This window comes from Arachis duranensis, chromosome 5, assembly GCF_000817695.3.
Source record: "Arachis duranensis cultivar V14167 chromosome 5, aradu.V14167.gnm2.J7QH, whole genome shotgun sequence".
Taxonomy (NCBI): domain Eukaryota; kingdom Viridiplantae; phylum Streptophyta; class Magnoliopsida; order Fabales; family Fabaceae; genus Arachis; species Arachis duranensis.
The window spans coordinates 7,392,872-7,400,604 of record NC_029776.3 but is presented as its reverse complement, the minus strand read 5'-3'; positions in this window follow the sequence as shown (position 1 = coordinate 7,400,604).

The window sequence follows — 7,733 nt, the reverse complement described above, 5'->3', positions numbered from 1 at the left end:
TAATAAACTTAAAAAATTTTAAAAATATAAATTAAACAAAAATTTTTTATACATAGCATAAATATCTATTCTAATTATATTTAATTTTGTCATTATTAAAAATTATTTAACTTTATCACTATTAATTTCTTAATATATTTAATTACTTTCCCATAATAATATTAAGATGTAAAATAATTTTTTTAAATTTACATGAAAATTAAAATACTTTTAAAAACTCTACATTATAATAAAAATGTTGAGTTATTCCATCACTTATCTATATATCCAATATTTTTTCACCAAAATTTTTTGTTTTATGGCATCACACAAAATTTGAAATCAATTTTCAGTGAATGAGTGAAAGCAACAAAAATGTAACTAAAAGTACCAATACCATATCATCTAGGCTCACATATATATAAGTCAGTAAAGCATCTTTAGTAAATATCGATATTTAGTTGTGAGAGGTATATTTAATGTAAATTAAAATTTTTAAAGATAAAATTGAAATAAAATAAAATTTAGAGATATTTTTAAAATATTTGATAAATTTTAAAGACAAAAAATATACTTTATTCAAAAAAAATATCTGTTAAAAACATTATGGCACTCAAATTCAAATAGTGCTAAAAACTTATTTAAAAAATTGGATTCATTTTATCCATTTTTTCTTTTTTGTTTATATGATTTATAGTTAGGGGTGGCAACACTATCCGAACCCATAGGTATCCATTTCATTCTTATCCATTTAGGACGAGTAATTATCCACCTCGGTATGGGTCGCGGTCTTGGTCGGGTCAGTCTCCTAATATATATAATATATATAATATATGTAAAATAATTAGTAAAATGATTAATGATATTGATCATATTTAAATTTTTATGTTATATATATAATGATGATTATATAAATTTTAAAATTTAATTTTATTTGTTGAATTTTAAAAATTATAGAGATAAATTAGATAGAGACGAATTAGAATTCAACTTTTTACTATCCACAAATAATAATAAAATAAATTCTACGCTGATTATTATAAAGTGGAACGGAATTGAAAGTAGGACAAAAATTCGTCCTTATCCATTCCATTACCACCCTTATTTATAGCTACTCGAGTCCTGCTCATTTTAATTGTGTAATTATTATATCACACTCGGCTCAAACACACATGTAATATTATGTCTTATAATCGACTTTAAAGAAAATAATCATATTATACGAGTAATTCTCGTGTTCGTTCTAACTATAAGGGAAGATACAAATTATTGTTACCAAAATAGATAGTTTAGGTTTTTCTTTGTCTGTCCAATCGTATTTACTGGTGGGTTCCATGGCTCACAAGTGTCAACCATATATCAAAGATTGATTATAAAACTACGTCCAAATTAGGACACAACTTCATTTTCCTTGATGACATTCAATTTTCTCCTTTCCATTAATGGAAAGACATTTGCGTAAATCACTTTAAGCTCAATTGAATTGAAATATGGTGTGAAATCATAATCATGGAAACGTGGTCAAGTGACCAATCGAACCTTAACGTCAAACAAAATGGATGAATTGACTTTTGAAGTAGAAATAAAGCCTTGGACGCTAGCAACATTTGATTATGATTAATTCACATTATTAGTATGTAATACCCATCATCTAGAACACTAGTTAAGATTATGATTTCCTTTCTTTATTAATTAAATTTTCTCTTTACGTATAATAAACAAGAGCTACTGCTAACAAGAAAGATTCCTCTGCTAAGTGTGAACTTGTTAATCCTTGGAAGATAAATTATCGTTCTCGCCAAATGCGGCTAAAATTAATTCACATCGGCAACATTCATATTAATACCCTAATTTAGACGCAATGTTGCTATGTGTGCCCCATAAAATAATCACCCTATCCATCTATTCAATTCACAGAGGAAATTAAAGATGAAGTCTCATCTCTTTTTTCTTTCTTTTTCTTTTTCCAAAAAACAATAAACAGACAAATGAGAGATAAACACAAATATAGTAAATATGATAAACAACACAATTATTATAAAACTCTCAAATTATAATACGAATTTGAATAAACTCTCAAGATTGATTACTTGGATTTTTTATTAACAATCTTTAAATTCATATAAAGCCTAATTAGTGAGAGGTAAAAGTAGTATAAGGTTCCGGAAAGTAAACCAAACTAAAACCCTAAACTAAGGGCATAAAAAACCCTAAACTCCAGATCTGTATTAATTTATTTAATATTTAAACATAAGTATATAAAATACATATGATTACTCAAACCAAAAGCATTTGAGCTCCAATGCATGCATGTATCTAGAATCAAAATATAGTCTCGTGAAATTATTAACTCCAAAAATTTAAATTAATAAAAAAAATATAAATAGTTATATATATCTCTCACATATAGAATAGTGAGACAGAGCAACACATGATAGAAGCCTGCAATGTAATTGCTGCTTCATTCATTCGTTTCATTCTTTTCGTAGAACTTCTTTCCTCCCCTCTCTTGACCCTTCCCTTTGTCGTATGAATCATTCAACTCATCATATTTTCTATTTGAATATAATGTATGTAATAATCTGATTAGTCTTAATATTCATTATTCTGGTTATAGTCTAATTTAAAACAAGTAAAAATTCAATTGAGGTGTAGTTATTTTTATATAAATTTAATAATTTAAAATTATTAGATGATAATTTAGTTAAATATACCAAATTATCTAATAATTCTTAGAATTTCAGTTATTAACTTCACATAACACAATTATAACACAATTGTATGCGAGATTTTTTTTTTAAAATTACAAGTTAATACTCAAAATGACTCTTGAAATTTCATCTTCAACTTAATTTAGCCTTTCAATTTTTAATTGATCAAAATTGTATCCTGAAATTTTAAGACATAACTAAAGTTGACTCCTCCATCTATTTCTGTCGTCGAAGAGATGACATGGTATAATTAAACGATGTTATTTTGCTGTTTATGCTTAAACAACATCATTTTACTCCTTCCCTCTTTTTCTTCCTCCTCCTCAATGTCTGAACCTCCTACCACCACATTGTTACCACCCTCAATCATATCTTTCCAACACCACCATCATCACCACCACCACCAACACTCTCCTCATCTTCACCTCCCTCTCACGTAAGATTCGAATAACTAATAAATAAATAGTTAAATTGGTGTAATTATATGCAAAAATCTAGTTTGAAATTGTGTAAAATTGGTATAATTAGATTAAGTAGAGTGACTTGATTGAATTGGTGCATAATTGGGTGCGCTATTTGATCGGAGAAGGACTGGGTGAGGCTTAGTGGCGTTGGTTAAAACTTGGGTGTGATCGAAGAGAAGATTCAAATGATTTGAAAATTGCTGTCAATAAAAGTACGGATTTTCGTTTCGAGTAAACATTATATAACGTTATGTGAAAACGTAGGTTAGACGATCCTAGAATCGGTTGAAGTGGTATGATTGGTGTTGTGATGATATTGGATTAGTGTATGTGGTTTTGTAATTGGATAATTGTGAATTGTGAGTGAAATTGTGGTCGGAGACCATAATTGAATGAATTATATGTTATGGTATGTTTTGAGGTTGAATTATTGTCAATGAAGTAGGAAGTTAAATTGTTGATTAAATGTGATGTTGAATGATGGTGAAATGTGTGATTTGGGTTGGTTAATGAATATTGAATGAGAATTAGATTGGAGACCGTAATTAGGTAAGATTTGATAAGTTATTGGTGTTGATATGCTGAATTGGGTTGTGGTATGATGGTTGAGTTATATGCATTGATTTTTGTTGTAGTTTGATTTGATTAATGGTTTTGGAAGGAATTGTTGTTAATTGGGAATAGTTAATTGATTGAAATCGGTTGATTGTGCCTTAAATGGCTAGGATGTGATTTGGGATTGGTGATTGAATATAGAGAAAGCCTAGAAATTGGTCTATGATTGGTTTTAAAAGAGATAAATTTGAGAATATGTAAAAAAATTGGCAAAAAGTTATTTTTATCCAACTTTGACATGTCATAACTTGGAGCTCGGAGTTTGGAATTGAGTGAAATTTATCTTGAATTAAAATTGGGGATGATTACTTTAAGACGGTCAAGAACGAAGGAAAAATGATTTTTGTAGAAAAAATTATGAGTGTTTAAAAATTGGTGTTTAAAACTGAATTATACAGAGTTTGTAGAATTGGTGACCAAATTAAGTTACGCGCGTATGCACGACATTAAATTTTGTGATAGTTAGATTCAAGTTCTGCGCGTACGCATAAGGCATGCGTATGCACGAGGCATACGTACGTACGACTATCCTGTTTTGGCTAAAATGATGATTTTGAATTATCTAGCTTTCCCAATCTATTTATAACCTCTTATAATCTCCGTATGAAGTTGAATAACTAATTAATAAGCGTTGAATATGCTAGAGAAAAATATAATGAATTGAAGTGAATTATTACCCGATAAACTCTTAGTTAACTAAAAGAAAATGTTATGAGGATGGAGGTTTGTCCTGTCTACGGTAAAGATGTAGATGTCCTGCTCACAAGATAATGAAATTGATGAATTGATAAGGAATTGAGGTTAATGAATATCATAACTTATGAAATCGATTTGAGTCAATAATTTTGACTGGATGTGGTATGAAAAACTGAATTGGTAAGGTCGTAGGTTTGTCCAGCTTGCGTGGCAAGGTCATGGGTTTCGCTCTACTTGCGTATTGATTTGGAACCTGCACCGGATAAGGATGGTAGTTCCATCCTACTTGTTTGTGGTTTCAGTGTGATGTTGTGGGATGGTAGTTTTGTCTCGTCCACAGTAAAGACAGTGGTTTGATCCCGCTCACAAATTAGAGAGTTTAAAATTCCCTCTAGTTATGCATATATATGTAGGTGAATAGGATTATGATGAGTTATACTTTATGAGGTTTGTTAAGATTATGACTAGAATGGAATTGAATTGATTAGAGGCTTAGATCAAAAATGAGGATTCATATGAGGCTTCAGATGAAATCTATGATTGAGATATATAATAGTGACTATGATTAATGATAAATTTAATGATGATAATAAGGTTTGATTGATAATGATTATTGATTGGCAAGGACGTGGGTTTTGTCCCGCTTGCGTTATTGATATTGTAGGGATGGTGATTTACCCCGTTTACAGTGAGGACGGTGGTTTAATTTAATCCCACTTACGGACAAACAAGTTGAGGTTGAGGATTCTCTCTCTTATTGCGATTGACAAGCGGGATTGAGAATTTTCTCTCTTGTTACATCGTAAAAATGAGTAGGAGATTGAGGATTCTTTTTCTATTACATCACAATCTCTCTCTAGTTAGAAGGTGACATGGCACTCTCCCTGCGAGGTGTACATAGCACTCTCCCTGCAAGACATGTACAGGGCACTCTTCCTGCGAAGTGTGCATGGCATTCTCCCTGCGAGACCGGCTTGTGATAATTAAGCCTAGATATATTTTTCTCTTGGGGATGCGTAATAGAGCGACAATGTCCTGGTTAGTATTGGATGTATCGGGTTCTGGCATTCTAACCGACAAGTGAGCTCACAGCTAGTAGGACAAGCATGCATCATGTGCATTTGTTTACTATTGTTTGAGTGTGCATATTTGTTTTGGATTACCTAATTATATATTTATGTTTAATTGCTAATTGAAATACTTGCCATACTTGCTCTACTTGTGTTTGCTTTGTATTGCTTATTATTTGTATATGATTTCACTATTGAGACTTGAGACTTGAGATTATTGATGATTATGACTATGGGAATGAATGAGATAGGTGGTAGTTTAGAGTATACTAAACTTAGCAAATTAACCCCGTATTGATTATTATTTGTGACTGATATTACCGAACTGAATCATGAATTGAGCAATTAAATATTAGGAGTAATGATGACAATGTATTGAGAATAATTGAGGTTAGAGTTAATTGATAGAGTTTAGACTTTTAGCAAATTGACCCTGTTGGGAGTATTTAAGATCCTAGACTTGAACTTTTGTGAAGTTGGAGATTTAAGATTGACTAGTTGACTCATGTCTCTTTATATAGTCTTTATTTGGAACTATTACCCTACTGAGAACCTTAGATTCTCATCCATCATGGATTTTCTATTTTTCATATGCAAGGCGTGATGCACCTTGCTGAGTGTGTAAGATTGCATTTGGTGAAGCAAAGAAGACTTTTGTTTATGCTTATTTTATATTTAGCATTTCTCCACTTTTAAAAATATTATTGTATATCCCTCTGAAAGGTTTTTATCTTAGAGAAACAGGATCTTATTTTGTACACTTTTTGATTTATAATATTCTAGCCAGTTTTTTTTTGCGGGTCGAGAATAGTAATAATTATGTATCTTATTCCGAACTTGTGTGTGTGTATATATTGTTGAGTTAAGAAATTAACTAAATTAATTAGTGATGACAAATATTATTTTTGGGCAAAATAAATAATTAGTGTTGATCAAACTTTAATGGCATATTACTAATTATTTATTTCATGGTGCATGCCAAATTCATCCAAGCAGCCCAAAATGGTATAAAGACAATATAGCAAGGCTGATGGGTAAAGCCCAAACAAAAGCAAAAGTTAGAAGCCAAAGAAATCAGATGGGCCAAACGGGTTACATGAACCAAACCGATCCAAGCCCGATTTGATTTTCAATTCCCACCATATTGCTCCAACCAAAGCAATGTTCTCCTCTCTAATCAAGTCACATCAAGACTTCAGAAAAGTAAGAAAGAGAAAGAGAAGAAAAGCTTCCTCCATAAGCCAATAACCAAAGAAGCAAGAAAGAGAAAATCTAAGCCTGAAGCACAGAAGCTAAAGCAGAAAATCTAATACAAATCAAGCTTAAGAAAGGTAATTCATCTCATCTTGCATGCATCAGATCTTCATCCTTTCTTCCCTACTCTCTGTTCTATCCGAAAATGGCATTCAAAGAAAAAAGTTGATCTATGTTCTTCACTGCTACAAATCCACGGTCACAAGAGATTCTTGGGGACCAAGTTGCATATCTATGGTTCAGATTTGGTTGACAATTTCGGTTACTCCTTCATGGCTTTCGGTCAAGTTGGAAAAGTCAGAAGGAAAGGTTCTACTTTGATGATTAAGAAGAAAAAGTGAGCTTGTGGGTTGGTGAAGCTCAAAGATCAAGGTGTTGACCTTGGAAGCAGAACCGAGCAACATGCAGGGAGATAAAAGAAGCTTGCTGCTCATTCGAAAAAACAAGGAGAGATAACCAGTGAACTTGAGGTGTTTTGTTCTGAGAGAACTCTTTGAAGAAGTTCAACTAACTGGACAGTGTAACCTAATCAAAGGTGCATTCCGCCAGTATGAAGAACTGAATCAGAGGCTTGCTAATCTGGTTTTTCGCATAGCACAGAGGCTGTTGATGAAGTCAATCTCCTTCATGTTTTACTGATTGTGATATATTTTTCTAAGCTTATCTTTCTGTAATTTCTTGAGAGAAAAGGCATTGTGAGAAAGTTTGAGAAAAAGCCAAGAATTGAAAAAGGTTGAGAGATACACTTTAGAGAAAAGCCTAGAGTTATTTTCAGATTTCTTTAGGTTAGCTAAGTGTATTGTATCTTGTACCTGTTTGGTATCCCTTTCTTAGTTGGGTTAGCACTAAGAGTGAATAGTTGAGTGTTAGCATAGCCAAATGTCAAGTTAGGCTAGAACTTGAGTGTGAAATTGGTGTATGTAATACTGTTAACTATAGTGAAA